We start from the raw sequence: 23010 nt of genomic DNA, 5'->3' as shown, positions 1-23010 counted from the left end.
TGTACCATCTGGCCTGAAAAATTGCCTTCCTCCTTATTTCAGGACCACCACTATTATTTGCTGATAATTTGCAGTCTTCATTTCAGTATCCTTACATAGATATGGTACCTCCACATCTCATTCAGATACCAAGACTTTTTTTTGTTTTTAAAGAATCAGTTGATGTACAGGGCAATTAAGCTTCTTTCAAAAGAAATGGAAATCAGTGGTAAATTTATTACATTAAATCTGATTTAACCCTCTTTCTTTTTTTCTTAAGATTTATTTATTTATTTGAAAGAGTTACGCAGAGAGAGTGAGAGAGAGAGAGAGAGAGAGAGAGGTCTTCCATCCGCTGGTTCACTCCCCAATTGGTTGCATCAGCCGGAGCTGTGCCAATCCGAAGCCAGGAACCAGGAGCCTCTTCCAGGTCTCCCATGCGGACGCAGGGCCCAAGGACCTGGACCATGTTCTACTGCTTTCCCAGGCCGTAGCAGAGAGCTGGATCGAAAGTGGAGCAGCCGGGTCTTGAACCGGCATCCATATGGGATGCTGACGCTGCAGGCCAGGGCATTAGCCCACTGCACCACAGCGCCAGCCCCGATTTAACCCTCTTTCATTTTTACTCTCCTTTTACTATTTTACTGTCTATAGCACAGAGCAATATGTTCGAAAATCCTATTGGCTAGAAACATCACTTTGTGGTGCCGGTGCCGTGGCTCACTTGGTTAATCCTCTGCCTGTGGCACTGGCATCCCATATGGGCACCGGGTTCTAGTCCTGGTTGCTCCTCTTCTGGTCCAGCTCCCTGCTGTGGCCTGGGAGGGCAGTGGAGGATGGCCCAAGTGCTTGGGCCCCTGCATGCTCATGGGAGACCAGGAGGAAGTACCTGGCTCCTGGCTTCAGATGGGTGTAGCTCCGGCCGTTGTGGCCATTTAGGGGGTGAACCAATGGAAGGAAGACCTTTCCTTTCTCTCTGTCTCTCTCTCTCACTGTCTGTAACTCTGTCAAATAAATAAATAAAAATCTTAAAAAAAAAAAAAAAGAAACATCATTTCCTGGTGGTCTGTGCCAACGCCCCCACCCCACCCCCATTGAGTAGAAATACAGGCACAGTGTTCTATTTCCCTGTAATTTATCCTCCAGTTTGTGGTGTCTCTCTTCTCTTGGCTCTTCTCTGCCGTCACCCAAACTCAGTTTAAGGGGTACACCTCTTTAACCATTTCATGCAGGCTATCCACAGATACTATTGACCCAAATGTTTGCTTTTGTAATATCAAATTCCTGTTTCCATGTACACTGTTCGACGGAGGATGAGATTTCTTTGGCTATTTAACTGCAGTGCTTTGCATTTTCTTGGTTTTGCTACTTATCAAATTGGAAAGCAATGCTGAAATGCCAGGAGAGTATAAAAGTAGCTACCATTTCTTAGTTCAAGTTCAGTAGCACATGGGAGAAAAGGGATTCCAGAAATCATCATGAGCATCTTTGGTCTTGCATGGCTCTCTCTGAAACCTCTTTCTGTGACTGGGGTACTACTCTGTCTTGTTCTTGCTGTGTTTAGTAGGCAGCTCTGTTTTCCTTGCTGTCTCTCTTGCTACAGTGCCTCAGTGTTCACCCCAGAGATGCTGAGGCGCTTTCATTTCGACCTGCCATGTCCTCGCATATTGCAGAGCTGAGCCTTGCCATCTAGACTGCTTTTCTGCTTCGTTTTGCTCCTGACCTAAACCCCCCCTGCTATTCCAGGCCTGGCCTCTCATGACCAGAGACTGCTGACTCATCCTGGCCTGTGCCAAGCTGTGCAGTCGCTTAGTGATGTGGACAGGAGTCGAAGGACTAGAATGAGATCACTGAACTCATTTCACTTGTTGCTTACGGTACAGTCCAGCATGAGCTGGAAATGTAGGAACCTCAGCCTCCCGAGCAGAAAGAGTAAGTAGATTAAACACACCGCATCACCAAGTCCTCAACAAGCAGCAGTCGGGTGGCGGGTGGGGGCTTGCTTTATCATGGCCGTGGCCAGAGCATTCGGGTTCATCAGGAGTTTTCCTTTGTCCTCTCTTCTTCCTCTCCTCCACAGTTGCACCCTCCCCCCCTTCCCTGAACTTCCCTTCTGAAAAGGTCCGGATGGTACTGCAGTGATCTGGGCAGAAATGAAATTTTGCTAATAAGCAGCCTCCGCACGAAATCCTGGAACAGTGACACTGTTGAAACTGTTCAGTTTGTCTACTGGGAACTCACATGAACTTCCCAACAGAATTCAAGGGGATGAAAAAATCTTTTTTTTTTTTCTCTGTTGTTCTTCTTTTCTTCTTGATTCTCTTTTTCTTTCTGTTTTGAGGGAGGTAGTTCCAGGAGCCATGGCTACATTCTGGGGTGGTGTCAAGTTTTCCGTCGGGAGACAATAATGTACATTCCTCTGGCAGGACGGGATGGTTTTTTTTTTTTTTTGTTTCTCTTGCTGTTGTTTATTTATAAGACATTTCCTCTCAGTTAGTGGAAGTAAGATCGTAAGAGGCTCCAGTGATTTTCCTTCCACCTCCCCTCCCTAATTTCTGTGCTTCGGCACTCTGGAACACTGTGAACTCCACAAACCGATCAGAGCAGGGAGCTTAGCAGCCAGGCCTGGACACACTCAAGAGACTGTGTGCTGATTCTCAGTCGTCACTCCTTGGATCAGGAACCACAGTCCTGGTGAGTGGGGAGGTTCCAGAATTTGATGTGTCAAGGATTCTATTCTTGGTATCTCTGAGGCAGGCAGGAAATAAAGGGTGGTTTTTTTTTTTTTTTTAATACAAGTTATTTTTTAAAGTGCTCCAAAATAATCAAAGAGAATGCTGAAGATTTTTAGTGTGCACAGCTGAGAGCCCTCCATGGACAATGGCAGAGCCTTGAGTGTATGCTCAGGAGGAGCCTGCAGTCGTAGGTTTCATGCTGCCACGGACAGATGTCAGCCTTGACATGCCTCGAAACCATGCTGGTGGGAAGAGGAAGACAGGTGAGTGAGAAGGGCAGGGAGGTAACATTCAGCATGGTCCGAGGGGGAAGTGGATGTGGAATTACCGTTCCTTTGGCGTTTCTTTCTACCAACTTTTCATGCACCTCTGCTCTCAGTTTTTATGTTATGCTCCCAGTACTTATACACCCGGCCAAGCAGGAAAAAGAATCTATTGTGAATGTTAGAGCAAATGAATATTGCTAGTGGTGGTGTTCTAAAGATCACTTCGCTAAGAACTGGTTGCTTGTGAGCATTAGAGACCTCCCCAACCCGACCTTTGGAAAGTATTATTTGTCACACTCTTTGCCTTAGTCTTCTGCATTCATGGTATTGAACAGAAGAATGCATTGAGAATCCTTATTTGGTTCCAGGGAAATTCATCATCTTGACATAGGAAAACTAGATGACTGTCCCCACAATATTAAACCCAAACATAGAATTGTTCTCAATATAGAAGACTCTGATTGAATGTGCTCTGGGAAGTTGTCAAAGGAATGGAATGAGGGTGGTTTGCATCTTGTCCAATTTGAGACCAACAGAGGCATCAACAGACCAACCTTCACAGCCAATATGTGCCTTTCTCGTTCTTCTTAATCACTCATACTCTCCCTAGAAGTGGAACTTCAGGTGGAATCTATTTTTGTCTTTTAACATCAAGTCCCTACTTAGTCGCTTTTCTAGAGGTATTTGTTCTTACTGCGCTTTGTTGTCGTCTTTCTAATTTCAAGAATCTGGCTTGTTCCAAAATATTGAGTGGAAAAAACAAAAACCAAAAAAACATGGTGGCCATAAAATCATTTGACTGTGTGGCAGCATCTGAAGGGAATTGCTCTTTGGAGAGAGGAAAGAGTCTTTGATGTCCCCAATATGGTTCTCATAGGCTAAAACTTCCAAGAACCACAACCCAGCCCAAGGGGCACTTACTCGACGTTCTTAAATATTTGGAAAGAGATGCTATTTTATTGTTTTAGTTGTCTTTGCTATTAACACATTGTCAGTAGAGTCCTCCTAAAGTTGGTTTAGCAACAGTTGATTTTACATTTAAACAGATGTGTATTATGTGCGCCTTTTTGTGTATACTCTTGTCCAAGCTGGTACAGTGACCCAACTTACTACATTGGTACTTAGCTCTGGAATTTTGTCTGCTACCCTGGGTGATTCAGATTCTTAAACATAGAACTTATATCCCATGTTCCCCACAGAGAGTGACCTCTGTTACAGCCTCAATGGGGCTTGTTAATGACTTTTAAGACAAAAAGTCACCTTCCTATCACAATTCCTATAGTCTGTTGGGGACAACACATCTCTCTGAAGTCTCAGACTGTCGTAAGTGCCAGTGTGCTAAAATCTTAAGAATATATAATACTACAGTTTGTCATTTCAGTTAGCCCACATTAGTTATGACAGTACTGTGTGTGAATAATGTTTCTTGGGTATTTTCCATTAGTTCTCTTCTAAAGAAGTTAAGTGACAAAACAATGTTAACTTTAAAAATAATTTTTTTTTAAAGTATCACTTAGGCCATTACCGCCAAGAGCTACATGAGAAGCTATACCTCCCTTAGTTAACACTCAACTACACTGATTCCCTGATGAACTGTCTCAGCCTCTGGGAGGAAATCATAGGAATATGTTGCAGGCAAAGTTGAATCTCTAACACTTTGAAAACATTGTATTACTTAAATATATGGCAGTATGTAAAGTTTTATAAGCAACTTTAAGCTGAGATTAGGTGAGCACAAATACTTAAGAGTGTGTCTCAAGAGATTACATTTTTGAAGTATAATCCACTAAAGAGGTTTTCCTTATGGTCGCTAAGATCTAGAATTCCACGTGGCTCTGGAAAAATTCCATGGATAAGTTGAAGTATATAAGTCAGAATTTGATTAGTATATTTCTGATAGAAAGACAAGGCAGTCATGTATTTCTCTGTCCTATTACTTGGTATTTTTCAATATCTGTATTACCAATAATTCAGTTTTCCAATGCATACCTAGAAATTTTAATTTCATTCAATTAATTAGGATGAATGCTGTAAAAATGTATATTTTCTTGCATGTACATTTAAGATAAAACACTTTCTAAATGTTATATTCATTTAATTAGGCAGTCACAATCTATACACAAATTAAACTGCTAAGTAGAATTGTGATTGTTCAAATAAGAAAAGTTTCTTATTCGTTCAGAAATGCTTTTTTTGGTATTTGTATGATTCCATAAGCAAGATACATATTTTAAAAATTTAAAAAGAGAATTGATTCCTGTATCTTATGATTGAGTATATAAGTGTGCTTGTAAATGCACACATATTTGCACAACCAGATACCTATATTGAATCCTTAAAAAATATGACCAAATTCTAGCCAGGCTAACATTCAGTCCAATGCTTTGTGAACATAAGTGACATATAGTTGATACTTTATCACACTGATAATACAGAAAGTTTACACAAATATTTTTGAACAATTTCTGTGAACAGAAAGATTTGGTTAGCTAAGTCTGGTAATTATTCTTCATCAGATATACCTGTTAAGTTATAAACCTAAATTCTATAATATACAACTTCAAAATATTAATTGCTATTTGTATAAAGTAGTTAGAGATTAAGTGGAAAGGAATTAAGCTGCTATTAATTCTCTAAAAATTGAGAATATATTTAATGCATTCACTATTTTGGAAGAATAAATACATATGCAAATAACCCAGTTTATTCTTGTTTTTCATCCCTTTAGTTGTATGTTAAACACTTTGATGCTATATTTACTTATCAGCATCACAACTATAATTTTCCAGATACCTTTTCAAAGTACATAACCAAGTCATATCCTTGTCAAGTCATACTGCTTCTCTGAAGCTTTCAGTATATTGTAAACTAAAAGTGATCTGACATTGATAGCATTTTTAAAATTGACATCTATCACTTATCATATGTTACTTTGAATTGAAGTCTTTGTGTATATGAAGCTGCAAGTGCTTAGAAGTTAGGTGTGGTATTTTCTACTTATTTATCTCTCTCCCAACTTATGTCAAATTGCCTTAGTCTGAATGAAGGATCATTGAATAGATGATTAATGAATAAATGAATGAATGAATTATATCTAGGTGTCAATGCATTGACAATGAATACATCTTGCTTATCATAATAGAAGAAACATCCAGAAAACAAATCAATCGATTCTTCTGTATCTGAGCCTTTTAAATCTCTGTATTAGCTGATAGCATCTTTGACCTGTTACTGAGGTAGCTTCTCTAATTCCCATGATGCATGAGTAATTCTGAGGGATCATGAGAGTTCTGAAATTGCAATAGTTCCATTAATTTTCTAGGTCTTGTGAGGATGTCCAGCTTGGAAAGCTTGGTGTAAAAGTACCAATCTTACCTTAATGTATCACGTGAACCACAGGCCTTTCCCATTTATGAATGTTTGCTTCGTCAGTCCTTGTTTCTTCCTTTCCTCCAAGTCACATCCAGGGAGCTCAAACTGAAGTTGGATGCAGAAAGGCATGAAGGCTGGCTACGAGGGCCCTACAAGCTAGACAGAGGAGGAATGGGCAGATAGCACAGTAAGAGCAGGGGCAAGAGGAGAGGCTGCCCAATCATGTACACAAGCACTAATTAAATGTCCTGTTTTAGGTAAATAATAGTTGAAATCAATTGTTTCCATTGGTGAGTAGAGAACTTGGTGGAAATGCTTAGTGTTGCTTCTGTCATTAGCCTGCAACACACTAACGCTTCTTCAGAGGAGAGAGGTCTCAAGTTGAGCCAGCCTCTAAAGTGCCATTTGCTGAGTCTCCATTCCAACACCCTAAAGGGTACCCTGATGATATGAATCACACTTAGAGAATGACCATGTAGACTACAAACCAACCCTAAAAAACAGTCATTATAAGAAACCAAAATATTGTGTAAACTGGACTTTAATCTCATTTATTATCAATGGTCAATCTACTGGGCAATCTCCAAACTACATCTAATTCTGCCTTCTAAATGGAATTCTTCTAGAGCTTCTTCTATATTTGAATGGAGTGTTCATTTTCATCTCTTTTTATTTTCCCTATTTACTCTCTAGTAAACAATTCCTAGAGGGAGAAAGAGAAGTGATTCATATAATGGATAATTAACCCTTGAACGATAGAAAGTTAATTCTTCATATAGATGCCAAACACTGAAATATTTTGTTGTTGAATTTGTTCTCCTTTGGGTGTTAACACATAAAGGACTTTTCCATTAGCTCAAACTTGGCACCAAACAACCTGCTCATCTTCAAGCCATGAATGCCACACTCACCTTCTAGTTGGTTCTTGCATGATTTGTGGTGTTTGATGTCCTGTTGGGTAATCATTTACAAACTACTCCGAGGGACAGAATTGTATGAGTGCCTAATCCTCTTTTGAAAAGAAAAGGATCTGTTCTATGAAAAATATCTATACAGAATGACATAAATTGTTATAAAAAGTATTAGCACCTGATGCCTCCTGCTAATTGCCCATAGTCATCAGGAAGCAAAATAGTGTAATAAACATTAGAAGTCCATTACGAAAACAGTGACATGAATTGTTTCTACCTTTCAATAGTGAATTGGAAGACAAGGAATAAATCTTAAACTGTTCACAAAGACTTAATTTAGGCTCCTAAGTTCTCTAAGAGACGCATTTACTTCATTTTTCTAATGTGGATAATGGTATCCCTTTGACTTACTCATAGATATTCTATGAGGAGTAGATTCCAAAGATTTCCTTCATTACATTCATAAAATGTGAATTTAACATTGATTCCTTCATTAATTTATTAATTCAAGAAACACTTTTGAACTCCTACTATATGTCAGTTATTACTCTAGAAATTAAAGATCAATGTATTTATTAACAGATACTTATTGAGGAGCTCAAAGTATGTGCCTGGCACCCTACCAGTGGCTGGGGAAACTATAGGACATAAAGCAGAAATCTCTGTTCTCATAGTATTTACTTTCTAGACAGGGCAGACAGGTGACAAATACATTTGTAAAATGTGTATCTTGTTAGATAGTGATAAGTGCTGTGTTACATAAAATATAAAGGAGAGGGGTGGGCCTCTAGCCTAGCGGTTAAGACACCTCTGTCCCACATCCAAGTACCTGGATTTGTTACTCAGCTCTAGCTCTTGACTCCAGTTTCCTGCTAATGCAGACCCTGGGAGGCTGCCATGGTAACAAGTAACTGGGTTCCTGCCACACACGGGAGACATGGATTGTGCTCTTGTCTCTCAGTTTAGGCATTTGAAGAGTGAACCAGCAAATAGGAACATTCTCTTGCTTGTTCGTTGTCTCTCCCTCTCACATAAATAACAAAACTTGTAAAAATTGAAGGAAAAGAGACAGTCACAGAGAGAAAAGGTATGGATATGGTTGCAATTTTGAACTGAGTATAAAGGGAAGACTTACTTTATTGGTAGGACAACATTTGAGTACAGGCTTCAATAAAAGATTTAAGAAGCATTTTTTTTTTTAAAGATTTGTGTATTTATTTGAAAAGCAGAGTTACAGAGAAGCAGAGGCAGAGAGATAGAGAAGTCTTCCATCCGCTGATTCACTCCCCAAATGGCCGCAACAGCCAGAGCCGGGCTAATCCAAAGCCAGGAGCCTGGAGCTTCTTCTGGGTCTCCCGTGTGAGTGCAGGGGCCCAAACACTTGGGGCATCTTCCATTGCTTTCCCAGACCATAGCATAGAGCTGGATAGGAAGTGGAGCAGCTGGAACTCAAACCAGTGTCCATATGGGATGCTAGCACTGCAGGCGGCAGCTTTACCTGCTACACCACAGCGCCGGCCCCAAGAAACAAATTTTGTGATTATCTAGGGAAAGGCATTTTTGGCAGTGGAACCATCCAGGTGCATTGGGCAAGAATGTATCTGACAAATTTGAGTGATAACAAGGAAGTCAGAATGGCTGATCAGAGAAGGCAAGCAGGAGAAGGGTTAGGAGATGAAGGTAGGTAGTGGGGGCCTGATTATATAGGCACTAATGTGCTGTTTTGAAGGTAGGGCTTTTATCATTGGCCAAATGCAGAGGAATGAGACAGGGCCTCACATTCCTCACCAGAGAAGAGACAGAAGAAAATAAGTTGGGATAATGCCATATGCCCAAGTATCATTATTGAAGGATGTTCAGAGAACTTTGCAGGTACAAAATAATGAGTGATCAGCTCAATGTAGTGGGAAAACTTCACAGAAGAGCTAATACATTCATGTTGGGCCTTGAAGGATTTTCCCAGACGGTCAGAGGAAAAAGAGCATTTGGTAGGAGGACCTACAGGGAAAAAGACACTAAAATAGAAAATAGCAATGCAGAGTTAGGGAACAGTACCAAGGATGTTTAGTAGGGGAGTGGTGAGAAATGATGCTGTAGATGTAGTCAGGGAACCATCAAGTTGGGCCTTGATTGCCATGCAAAGATGTTTTAACTTCATCTTGTGGCACCCAGGGAGCCATTGGAAAGTTTTAAGTCGAGAAGGTTAATGATCAAATTGTCTTATAGACCATCTTCCTGGCAGCAGAGTGGAGGATAGATGATAGGAATGGGAGACTAGAGGCAGGAAAATGAGTTAGGAGACAACTGAAATTGTTCAGACAGGAAACAAGCCCTGAACTAGGACAATAACTGTGGGAATAGAGAGAGAGAAGGAGATATGTATAAGAGATAAGAAGCAAAATGGACACAATTTAATAACCTTTGAGCTGGGCATCAGGAGAAGGAATGTTGGATTGCTCCCAGGTTTCTGCCTTAGAAGACTAAGCAAGAAGATCCTCTGAGGAAGAAGTCCATGTTTTTAGACCTCTGGAAATGACAAATTTGCTTTTGAATGGATTTGATTTGGGGCATATGGGGAAGCATCCAAACTGATGTCTGGTGGACAGTTGATTTAGTCAGAAGTGCTGAGTAGAGAGATATAAGTTTGTCAGTCACTTGAATCATCAGTTATCATAGTGGCTCTTAAAATTATGGAGTAAACATTTATCAAGCAAAATGTAGTAAAAGGGAGAAAATCCTTGGAATGTGCCACATTTAGAACAGGGAGAGCAAGAGGAGCCTGCAGCGAAGATTAGAAGCAACTGTTATGTGCCATTCACTGTGCTAGATTGTGGAGGAACCATGGTGACAGAAGTACCCATAGTTTGAACAGATACAAGAGGTTATTATTACTGTCACCTCCAACCATACGACAAGGCTAACAAACGAAATACCCAAGCATAGCAGGGGAAGTCGTGCAGACTATTTAATTAGTATCAAGGGAAATTATCATAAAGACAGAATCTTGGAAAGTTTGCAGCAAGCGTTTTTGCTATACAATTCTTTTCTCATTTCTCTAATGCTTGTATGTGTATGTTCCAGTGTTAGCATGGGTTCAAGCTATTGGCAAAACAAGCCAGGTGTAAATTATGGTAGAATTGAAATCGATAGCGCTTTGAAGCACTGGAGTGCCCAGTTCACATCAGGGCGTGCGTCTGTGTTCACTGAAACATGGCTATCAAGTGCACCCCGAGTCATTAGATGTGTTATCCAGTGAATAACAGCATAATGATATTTTAGCAGAGCAGCCTTATGATAAATTCTGCTTTACTGAAACCCCATATACAGAGCAATTTCTCCTGGCCGTGTACATTGCATGGCAAAGAAAGGATATCCTGCTGCGTATCAGAAGGCTGTAATTTCATTTAGGGGTTCTATTGACATCGTAAACTGCAAGAGCAGAGCTCAAGTGGCTATTTAAGTCATAGGAACTTCAAGCTAAAATTACTGCCTAGTCCTAATCGCCACCTCCAAGGGACTCCTGCCTATACATATATGCTTTATGTTTCTCTCTTTGTGTTTATAAATACTCAGTCACTCCAGGGGCTGAGGTGATAAGCTGTCCTAAAATATGACAGGTATCTGTCACCTTTGCAGCTGATACAGGTGTAAGGACTAAAAGTGGTTGTATTATTCATTGAAGGTCAAATGATAAAAGGGGCCGGACCCCTGCCTCCCTGGCCAAGTCTAAAGTACAGGTGTTCCCATTTTTCTGCTGTAGGACATTCTCTATTCAGTTAAAACTCTGCATCTTCCAGAAGGTTGAAGCTAGAAAAGGAAGGACTTTTAGATTTACCTGGACAGCCGTGTTTATAGCCTATAAATTACTGCCCTATGTTTTCCCCTCTTTGGGAAAATAATAGCACTATAGTCTCAGTATGCAGTGAAGTCCAGGTTATACAGTGCATAAAGTGATTCCCTAAACACCTAACAGGGACAGTCTATCTTGAGACATACTCACAATAAATAGGAAGCCATAATATCTGAGTTGAATGCTTATACTCTAAGGAAAATAAATTGATAAGAAACTGAAAATTGTTAAATGTTGTTTATTAGATGATGAGTTGGACTTGGATCCCAGGAGACTAATAAGGGCTGATTCCAGGTTATGTTTCTTCTTGTTGTTAATGAAATTTTCACATGAACAAATCAACTTTGTCAAAAGTGGGCACTACAGAATTTGACATTTCCGTCTAAACTTCTTGGTCATTATGCTGTGGGTATTTTATTTGGCCATTTTTTTTCTGGTCTTGGGTTCATTTTTCTACACACTGTTTTAATAAGAAATTCCAGCAGAATTATTATTATTATTATATGCAGTCACCTTATGAAGAGTCATAAATCTATTATTACTATTATTTTTCAAAAGGTGACTGCATTTTACAAACCTCTTATTAACCCCTGTGTCATGGTCCAGAGAAATGGAGGCATGGAGAGGCATGGAGCCATGCATGGTGGAATGACTGGGACTAAAAAAGTTTGACTTTCCATGTTAGCCTCACTAACATCCCAGTGCTTCATCATAATACTTCTTTATTGCTTAAAAAGTAAGGTCTGGAAAAGGTCTATTTCACCTGAAACCCTGATGCTTTCATTATATGCCTAAACAACATAAAATGCCATTGTTATGTTCCTGAGAAGTATTACTGCTCTGATAAGAATATCTTCAAATCATTTCTTTCCATGGAAATGTGAAATACACACACACACACTGTACACACAGATAAGCTCTGAAGTGAGGTAGTGCAACCCTCCTATTCTGCCCCTGAGTTTAGATAGTGGAGCAGCTGCCTTCTAGAGTCTACAGTAGTAGGAAGCTGGAGTCAAGAATCAGAGCTAGGCCAGCGCCACGGCTCACTAGGCTAATCCTCCGTCTGCGGCGCCGGCACCTTGGGTTCTAGTCCCAGTCGGGGCACCGGATTCTGTCCCGGTTGCTCCTCTTCCAATCCATCTCTCTGCTGTGGGAGACCGGGACAAGCACCCGGCTCCTAGCTTCGGATCAGCACAGTGCGCCTGCCGCAGCAGCCATTGGGGCGTGAACCAACAAAAAAGGAAGACCTGTCTCTCACTCTCACTGTCCACTCTGCCTGTCAAAAAAATTTTTTAAAAAATCAGAGCTGGGAATCAAACATAGGTGTTCCTATATGGATCACAGCTATCTTAAATTCCAGGCTAATCACCCATTCCTGAATTTTAATCTTACAGGTGATTCATTATTCATTTACATTTTAATGCAATAATCTGGGCTCTAACTACTTTGATTCTGATCTTCATATCACACATTCTTTCTGTATTTATTCTATCCTGCAAAAATACACTTATATCAATAATAATGGGAAGGGGCAAAAGCTGATATAAAGCTTTATCTGCCAGAAAGAGCATTAAACAGCCTTGGAACACTGTATTGTGTCACTTGCTTTGCCTCCCACAATCATCCTTATCTTAGCTTCTTGAGTAGCAGATATCTAATATCATGACCTTGGTCTCAGTTGTCCTATACCTGCTGTTATCCTGGACTGATTCTAACAACATCCAAAGCTTAATTAATGTAAATTTTTACCAAATAAAGTTGGCATTAGTATAATAGTGTGTTTAATAGCAAATATCACATGTGAAAGGGAGCAGAGCTAATAGCAAAATGCAACATTATTGTTGCCAATGAAGAACACTGACCACTGTATGTTGGTATGTATTCATGTGTTCCCTTTATTGTCACACTTTTTTATTTGGACTCTTATTGTAAAAGGGAGAAAATATTTTAAAAGTTACAATTTAAATATAGAAAATTTTGTGAACATCATTAGTGATTGCCATAATAGTTAATAATGTTACTGATTATCAGACAACCAATATTAGCTCACAATGATCTTGTAGTTTTTTTAGTTGTATTGCAGAGATTCATAGTTAGATCTTAAAACTAATTAGATATAAATTACTAGTCTATTTTATGCATCAAAATGAAAAATAAAGGCTGCAAGTACTACAAGTCACATGATAGTGGTCTAGAATGGCATATGGAAGTAGCTATAACAGAGGGAGACTTTTAACTGTAGGTCTAAAAACTGGGCATTGAAGAATGAAGGGAAAGGGGGGTCGATCTTTTGGAGTGAAGCAAAGGTAGCATCCATTGGTATGATACAGCAAACCAAGGAAGTAGGGTGATTGGAGAAAACATTCAACTAGTGAATGAATTGGTGTGCATAGGAAGCAAAGAAAATGGAAATAACATTTATGTTGTTGAAGTTTAGGATATGAGTCAGAAAGGCAGGTGGAGATCAGAATTTGTGGGTGATAAGAACAATGACTGTCTTACAGGGTTTTCTGAATCATTGAAGCATTTTACAGAGGCAACAGAGAGGGTTGAAACTAGTCAGAGATGCCAACTGAGAGGCAATTGCAGTAATTCAGATATAGAGCAATAAAGACTCAAATAGGGTTGGAACTGCATATGAAAAGGAGACAATTCATAAAGCACTAACACTTTCCATACCTCTTGCCCACCAGTCCTAATCCTAGCCCACCTCACCATAACTTTAACTGTAGAATACTTCCTAACTGCCTGATTTGGCTTTAGACTTGATTGTAGTGAAGTCCATTAATCCTGATGGGGCTGGGCCATATTGGGGAGTGAACCCTCATGTTCACTCAAGCCTCCAACCATGAAAAGCTTCATTATGCATATTCCTGAGCAGTCTGATGTCCTCTCAAAGTTGACAGCTGGAAGAGAAACTTGGGATATACAAATGTCTCTGGGTTCCCATTCATTAGTTCCTGGTATATGAGTCTCTATGGGAAACCACACATTTTGTGGGATTATGATCTGCATGAGATTATAGAGCATTTCATCTAGTTTCTTAGCTATAATCACATTATCAGCATAGTTGATTGACTCCTAAAATAGCCATAACACTCCTCTACAATTTGTCACTTCTTTCTTCAGTTCAACAAGATTAGCACCAAAAGGAAACCTAAGAAGAGTGTATATGCCAGCAGAGATTTCAAGACCATCCCGAACTCTGTCATAACCCCTGAGACAGGAGGTCCAAGAGTTCCTTGATTGTGCAAAACAGTGCTCATTATCTTGCTTCTGCCATGTGCCTTATACACACCTATCATTGTCTGTTATGCATACTGTGACCTTGTTTTTTGGAAGAGTTTTGACATTTTTTGAAGGGTGACAATTTGGCCAGTATTTCGCATCTGTATTTGATGTCTTGTTGACTGAAAGTTGTGTGTACATGTTACTTTGTTCTCCTCTTTGAGCATAATTTTATATTATGCATGTGTACCTTTCACGGCATGTCTACTCAGAGCTTTTTCTAACTAGGATCATCCTTTACATTTCTCTTTATATTCTAGGTCCAATGAAATGTATACCTCTGAGTAGACCACCAGTACACATTTGTGGGCACTCCTGATTTCACAGGATTTGAACAGGGACAACCCTTATGAGTTTTGCATCCTGAGTTCTGAATTTCTAGTGAGGAACATAACTCCTAAATGACAAACTCTCCTGCCTTCCCAGCCAGTCAATCTCAGGTACACACTAGGCCTAATTTTGCCCAGTAGATGGGATATAGAATGTGAAATTGATGGCTGTGCTTGTCAGACCTGTCTGTCTGCAGATCCCAGAGTAGCACTATTTAGAGAAAGGGTGTTTGGAAAATTAAACAAAAAACTGTGTGAATAGGAGACCTATCGGCCTGCAATGGAATGACAGGTTTCTGCCCACAAACTAGGGTTAAGACCTGCATATTGATGCTTCTTTTCACCCATTTGCGAATAATGGGTCTCACCCCATTAGTGGGTGCATGTGTTATACCACTGGAAGCTGTTATGCATTCTCTGTAGGTCTGTGTGAGGGAGCTGTAGATATACATAAATATGTACTTGCTGACAGATCTCTGCATTTATCTGCCTGTCAGTAGAGCAGACAGGGCACAGCTCTTTGATGGGCAAGAGCTGCAGGTCAAAGCCATGCTCTTGCTGCTGTTGCTGCTCCTGCTGCAATTGCTGTGGCTTTATCATTTGCGTCCTGAAGGAGGCTAGGGACAGCTTGTTAGTTGCCATTCCTACCCAACCTGGGAGGTTAGCTCTGGTCACTGACATAATTAAAGGGACCTTGCAGATGTTGACTGCCAGTGTTCTTGTGTCTAGTGTAGATGGACTCTCAAAACTCTGCTTCCCTACCCTCTATAATCTTTCAGCTGTGCCTCAAGAGTCTACACATGTCTGCCATCTCCAGACACTATCGCTAATGCTGCTCTGCCCTGAGAAGTGTATTCCTACTGCAGGCTGCACCACCACTATCAGCCTCTGCCCCATTCAAGAGACACATTCTCTGCTCGTGGGAAAAAAGAATTTTGTAGAAGTAATTATTATTCAAACTTCTAAGGGAAATAATTGCTAAATGAGGTACTTATTTTCATAGCAATTGTACCCCTGTGATTCTATACATCATTGACCTTCATCATCTCAAGATGCAGTACGCCTTAGTGAGGGAAAAGATTTTTGCTTGTTCCCAAAGTGAGAACATACTAGTGATGGTAAACAGAATTTAAGATTACTTGGTGTATAACAGAGAAAAACAAGCAGAGCAAACTTGTGTTTTTAATCTAGGCCCATTTTCCCATTTAACTTGATAGTGGAAATTAATTGTGCAATGTTTAATACAACTACAGTACAACCACAATTAACAGACATTCTTTATAGTCATCTCCCCTCCCTCTCATGCTCATGAGAAGACATGGGCCATTCTTTTCCCCAAAATTCAATTTTCCTCAAGATTGTGGAATTATTGTGAAAGAACTAAGAGGAATATTTTTGTTTCTGGGTTAGTTTTGTTGGTATCCATCTAATAGAAATCTAGAACAACCAGAAGTGAGCTCATCTTAGAGTTCCAGATGGTGTCTTTCTATCTGGTAGTGGGAAGAGCCAGAAGAGCCTTGTTCCAGTCTGAATTTGTAAAGAAATAGACTCACTTATCAGAGATGTGCTGATGTGAAAGGGCTTATTTTTACCTGTCAGGATGGTGTAAGACAGATGTTTCACTAAGAGAGAGAGAGAGAGATTAGGCTCAACTGCAAGGTTTCTTCCTGCTTATTTTTCTTTGGTTTGCTCTTTGTTATTATTACTGCTGTTAATATTTCTGGGATTCAGAAAGGTCAGACTAAGTTTTCAGATCACCTCCAACAGTGTAGAAATTAGTAAACTGGTCAACTGTTGGCAGACAGGTGAAAAAGAAACTGTCTATACTATTAAAGATTATTGCATGAGCCTAGGCTTTTTTAACAAAATAAATTAGGAATTGATACTTGGGAGATACATGTTGATGCTTTAGTGGCAGTGAACTAGCTTAGAATCTGATGTGACTGTTCACTGTTGCTGAAAATCCTGACATCCTGTAAATGTATCTGGAGTCATTTTTGCAAGAAGGGGGAACATCAGGCCCACCGCCTAGATAAGGTCCATGAAATTATTTGGTCTGGCCCTGCCAGGACTTAAAACTGATAAATCATTAGCAGGCTGATCTTTAAGTTGATAATTCTGTGTGGCCCACAAATGATGTTATAAACATCCAAATGACCCTTGGCGGAACAAAGGTTCCCCACTCCAGATTTAAAGAACAGGTAAGGTTTGCTATGAGTGTCTGCAGCTGCTTAGGAGACACAACAGAAACCCTGAAGTGGGATGGTTTATTAGGAATGAAGAATGTTTCAGCTGATGTGGCAAAGGTTTCTTTAAAATGGTGTTTCCCACCCATCTTGATCTCAAGAATCCTCGGGTTCACCTGTGAACTATGAACATTCCTGAGTCCACTCCAGAGCTAGAGGGTCTGAGACTTCCAGGGAGGGGCCTCAGCATTTCATCTGAAACAAGAGACCTCCTTGTTATGATAAGGGAAGGTTGAAAAATACTGCCCTAAGAGATTTTATTGTTAGAGTGCATAGAAACAATCCTATAGACACATTTTTCCCTATGCTCATCCCAGGATCAGAGGCATTTTGAGTGAATAAAAGAGCCTTTTTCTAGACCACTGTTATGTTGTTTTGCTTTGTTTTTAATTTTTGAAATCCATACAGGTTTTTTTTTATGATATATATTTTCCAAAACTTGTTTAAAAGGATTTATTTATTTATTTGAAAGTCAGAGATAACAGAGAGAGAGAGAGAGAGAGAGAGAGAGAGAGGGGTCTTCCATCCACCGGTTCACTCAAAGTCAGGAGCCAGGAACTTCTCACATTGATGGTAGGGGCTCAAGTACTTGGACCAGCTTCTGTAGCTTTTCCTAAGCTCATTAGCATGGAGCTGGATTGGAAGTGGAGCAGCTGGGACTTGAACTGCAACCCCCATGGGATGCCAGCATCACAGGTGGTGGCTTAACTTACTACACAATGATGCCGGCCCCATTACGTTGTTTTTTTTAAAAGTATCTCGTATGTCACCTTGTCCTTCCATACCACTATTCTTAAGTCTTTGTATTCCATGCCATCTCTCCCTTACCCCTGCCTAATGAGTGGGCATCACATAAAATAAATGTCCCCAGGGCCCATACTGTGATGTAGTGGGTTAAGCCTCAGCCAGTGGCACTGGCTTCCCATATGGGCACTGGTTCAAGTCCTGGCTGCTCCACTTCCAATCCAGCTCCCTGCTGGTGGCCTGGGAAAGCAGCAGAGGATGGCCCAAGTGCTTGGAACCCTGCACCCACATGGGAGACATGGCTCCTGGCTCCTGGCTACATATTGGGCAAGCTCTGGCCGTTGCAGCCATTTGAGGAATGAACCAGAGAATGGAAGACCTCTCTCTGTGTGTCACCCTCTTTCTCTCTCTCTCTGTGACTGTGTCTCTCAAATAAATAAATAAATCTTAAAAATAAATAAATAAAAGTCCATAGATTAGGAATTTGGAGCTTGAGTTTAGTTCTGGCTGGAATTCAGATCTGAGTGACCTTACACTGATACATAGCTTTTCACCATTTCAGTTTTTACATTTGCTCAAGGATGAGATGGTACAACATGCCATTTGGGAATCATTCCTGCTCTACATTGTTAGAAATAAGAAATATCTTCTCCAACCTTGTTTGGGGACTATACTCACATACAATGAATTTTATGTTTGATGAGATGTATTGACCATAAGTATTATTTAAAAACATTTTGCTATTTCTAAAGCCAGACGGAGTCATAGTTTAATCTGAGATCATCAATTCTTTGTAAAATATATTTTCTGCTTCTGATTGTTGAACACATATTCTAGGGGAATTATTGATGAAAGTTTATCATATTGACAGCCACATGACAGATACTGATTTCTTAAAAGAATAAGAGACTGAAAGAATGAATTGAATAAATGAGTAAACAAACAAACTTGTGCCAGTTCTAGGTGTTAACACTTTCCAAACGGAAGAATTCTATTCTTCAGCTAAATGTTGAGGAATTGATAAAATAATTTTTTTAAATACACAAAAATGGCCATGGCCTGGAGCTGCTAAGAAGCTGCATGGTAACTGCTTGGTTGGGTGGAACAGAAAAAAGGGGCCAGGAGCGAAAGCGCTGTGGTAGAAGCTCAGACGTGAAGGTGGAGAAGCGCAGTGGTGGGGGGAGTATGCTTCCTAAACTCCCTTGTCAGCACAGCACGTCTTCAGTGTAAATACACATGTGGCAGTGGCCTATGCACCCCTTCACACTTCAGGGAAGCCCTTGGTTTCCTTTTCTCCCTCCATTTTAGCAGTGGGCAGCCTGCAACCTTTTGATCAAGCTGACTTTGTACGTTACATGACTGAACTCAGCTATGCCAAACATCCTTGAGGAAGTTGACATTTGTGTACTTTGAAAGAAAAAAAAAAGAAAAGTGAATCCCAACTGCTTCCTCCTGCCCTTTTGATTAAGAGAATGGTAAGTCAGCAGGAGAGGTGCTGCTTTTAACAAGCAGGGGTGTGCTGCAACTGATTGGTATCTTTCTTTGAAAAAAAGTAGAAAAGATTGATGTTAAACAACACTAATCAGAGTTGATTACAGGGACTGAATGAATTCATTGATGGGAAAGAGCTATGGTTCCAGAGACAACAAAAGAGATTAGATAATAGTCAGGGGAATAGTATTTGGAATAGTTCTGTTCATTTCCGACAACCAGAAATCAGTGCCCCTAGCTCTTTAACCATTCCCTGGAATAGGTGTATGTGTGCAATAGGATCAGCTCTCTGTTGGGAATGTTCACTCAAGACTTGCATGGCTGGTTCTTTCTCTTCATTCAGGTCTTCACCCTCCATGATCCCTTATTTAGAGTGGTGTTCCCATCACAATCTGGAGGGCCCCATCTCCCGTCATTCCCAAATATCAGCCTGTGCTCTAAACCACCTGTAGTTCCCTGAATGAACCACACCCTACTTGGCTCTGTACTTTATTCTTTTATTGTTAACTCTACCTGGTGTCTCATTCCAGCCTCTCCCATCCTTGCTTGATCAACTTCCATCCTTCAGGTTTCAAGTAAAGGCACCATCTTCTCAAAACCTGTTATTGAGTCTCCTCATTAAGTCAGGATCCCATGCTCCTGTTCTCCCACAGCTATTGATGCTTAACTCAATTATGACAGCTTTTCACCCTGTGATATAATTAGCTGGCTATTTACTATCCCTTTTCCCCACTAGACAAATATCTGAGGAGGGACTATATATTTTATCTCTGTATCTCAAATACTAGAAAGTGATAGGGAATAGATAGGATATGGGGCGCCAGATTCTGTCCCGGTTGCTCCTCTTCCAGTCCAACTCTCTGCTGTGGCCTAGGAAGGCAGTGTAGGATGGCCCAAGTGCTTGGGCCCTGCACCCACATGGGAGCCCAGGAGGAAGCACCTGGCTCCTTGCTTTGGATCGGCGCAGCGTGCCGGCTGCAGCGCACCGGCCATAGTGGCCATTTGGGGGGCGGGGAGTGAACCAACAGAAAGGAAGACCTTTCTCTCTGTCTGTCTCTCGCTCACTGTCTAACTCTGCCTGTCAAAAAAAAAATAAATGAATGAATGGATACTCTCTACCTACATACCTCTAAAATTATTGCTTACCATTAAAAAAGCAGAAGAAATTCTTAAAAAGAATAGGCTATCTGTTTACCAAAAAAGTAATGTGACAAAGGAAATGGGAAATCAAATATATGCACTTACAGCCTGGCCCTTATCTGTGGTTTCTAGATTGTTCCAGACATTACTCTGACGATACATATATAAGGAAACCCATAGAGACACAGCTTATTGGACTGATGCTATAATTTCTGACCTGTGACTAAATGCATTGCTTATTTTACAAAAATTAGGCTACTGCTACTAAAGGTATTATTAATTGCATTGTGTTGTTTATATAAACTTCTCCATTAGGACTCCCAAGTACTCAACATACATCAATTTAATGCCGTATTCTGTCTCATGTTAGTCATCTTATGCACACTGAATATATCACCTGAGCACTTTTTAAAAACAAAGATTTACTTATTTGAAAAGTAGAATTGCAGAGTAAACACAGAGATAGAGACAGAAAGATCTTCTGTTTCCCAAAAAACTCACAATGGTTAGGGCTGAGGCAGGCTGAAACCAGGAGCCTGGAACCCCGACCGGGTCTCCCATGTGGCTGGTAGAGGCCTAAGCACTCCTGCCAACTTCTGCTGCTTTCCCAAGTGCATTAGCAGGGAGATGAATCAGAATTGAAGCAGCTGGGACTGGATGTGGTATTCATATTGGATGCTAGCGTCATAGGCAATGGATTAACCTGTTATGCTACAATGTCAGCCCCGACCTGAGCTCTTTTGAAGCTTAACCAATAGAATTTAATTGGTGGCTATATTTTACTTACTATTTTTTAATAATCTCATATTATTAAGCTTCTCAAGAAATGTGTTCTCTTCTTCATATATGGCAACCTGTGGACATCCAGGTCTGCTCAACTCAATACATAGTAGAACACATGGGAAATGACCCTAGATTTTTAAAGGTAATTCATCCCAACTTAGTCGTAGATGCAATATTTTAATGTCATTTTACATTTTAATGGTGCTTCCATTGTACATGGAAAGGAATAGCTACAAAGTTAGAGAGGGAAGAACCAGGAGCTCTTAAAGCCCAAGGATGCCAAGCACTGTTTTACTGTATTCCCCAAATGGCTGCACCAGTGGCTAAAATCTGGGAGGAACTTTGGGGGACTCAGGAGCCACTTTATCATTATTCTGCTATTTTTGTTTTCATGTTTATATTATACTATTCTTGCATTGATTCTGAAATATATTGGCTTCATTTAATAGATGATTTATTTCCAAGGTTGAAAAATTGAAACTAAGTAAAAAAGTCTTTATGGAGAAGCCTCATCCCTTCTCTCTGTAATTCTGTTCCCTCTTCCATTTCTTTTAGTAACCATTTTTATTAATTAATGTCTTACATACTTTTCATGGTCTTTTTATACAAAAAAAGAAAATATATATTTACTCCCTACTTTTTCCACACAAAAGTTAGCCCACTTCACACATTGTTCTCAATCTTACATTCCTCAACACACTGTTGATGCATTGCTCACTCTTGCATTTCCCAATAAATTTTGGAGATCTTTCCATATCAGTAAGAGCTATCATAATCTTGTTATCAGTTGTAGAATATTCCATTATATAGGCTGGCACCGCGGCTCAGTAGGCTAATCCTCCGCCTTGCGGTGCCGGCACACCGGGTTCTAGTCCCGGTCGGGGCACCGGATTCTGTCCCGGTTGCCCCTCTTCCAGGCCAGCTCTCTGCTGTGGCCAGGGAGTGCAGTGGAGGATGGCCCAAGTGCTTGGGCCCTGCACCCCATGGGAGACCAGGATAGGCACCTGGCTCCTGCCTTGGGATCAGCGCGGTGCGCCGGCTGCAGCACGCCAACCGCAGCGGCCATTGGAGGGTGAACCAACGGCCAAAGGAAGACCTTTCTCTTTGTCTCTCTCTCTCACTGTCCACTCTGCCTGTCAAAAAATAAAAATAAAAATAAATTAAAAATAAATAAATAAAATAAAAAATCTAAAAAAAAAAGAATATTCCATTATATAAATGAATGTATCATGGCTTATTCTTCCAGTCCCTATTGGTAAACAATTTTTGTTGTTTCAAACATACTCCAGTGAAGAACCTTGTACATAAACCATTTTGTAGATTGCAGATTTCTTTGTAGGATAAATTCTCAGAAGTAAAAATTATTGTTAAAGGGTTAAATGCATCCTAAATTTTGAGAGATTTTGCCAAATTGATCTCAACAGGTATTGGATTACTTAGCAGCCTCATTAGCAATATATGAAAGCCTCTTTTATTCCAGCACCGACAAAAGAGTGTTTTGTTAAACTTTTGGCTTTTTGTCAATTGCATCAGTGAAAGACAGTATCTTAGTGTAGCTTTAGTTTACATTTTTCACTATATGTGATGCTACATGTCTTTAATATGCTTAATAGTATTAGTGTTTATTCTATAAGGCATCTGTTTATCTGCTTTGTATTTTCTTTCTATTGAATTGTTGGTTTTACAGGTTTCTTGCTATTCATACATAAAGGTGATAACCCTTTTATCTGTATACGACCTGCAAAAGTTTTTCCACTTTGTCTTTTATTTTTATTATTATTACTTCGCTTATGGATTTTTTGTCCCTACATAAGTTTATTTTTAATTCAATTAGATTTATCAGTCCTTACTTTTTTAAAAGATTTTATTTATTTAT

At 40.1% G+C, this 23010-nt stretch overlaps 1 protein-coding gene across 3 annotated transcripts in view; it reads left to right on the top strand.

Moving 5' to 3' along the window:
- ZBTB20 (zinc finger and BTB domain containing 20) overlaps window positions 1–23010 on the top strand; it is an 891896-nt gene that overhangs the window by 601435 nt on the left and 267451 nt on the right. The window contains exon 1 of one of the 3 annotated variants that reach the window (XM_062208455.1): window positions 1856–1911. The exons of the other annotated variants lie outside the window; for them this stretch is intronic. The gene's annotated coding sequence lies outside the window, so the exon portion shown is untranslated. Of the gene's footprint in view, window positions 1–1855; window positions 1912–23010 lie in introns of those variants that run through there. 3 annotated transcript variants of the gene reach the window in all.

This window comes from Lepus europaeus, chromosome 2 (assembly GCF_033115175.1).
Source record: "Lepus europaeus isolate LE1 chromosome 2, mLepTim1.pri, whole genome shotgun sequence".
Lineage (NCBI taxonomy): Eukaryota > Metazoa > Chordata > Mammalia > Lagomorpha > Leporidae > Lepus > Lepus europaeus.
The sequence above is the reverse complement of the archived record's forward strand: the minus strand, read 5'-3'. Positions and strand labels throughout refer to the sequence as shown.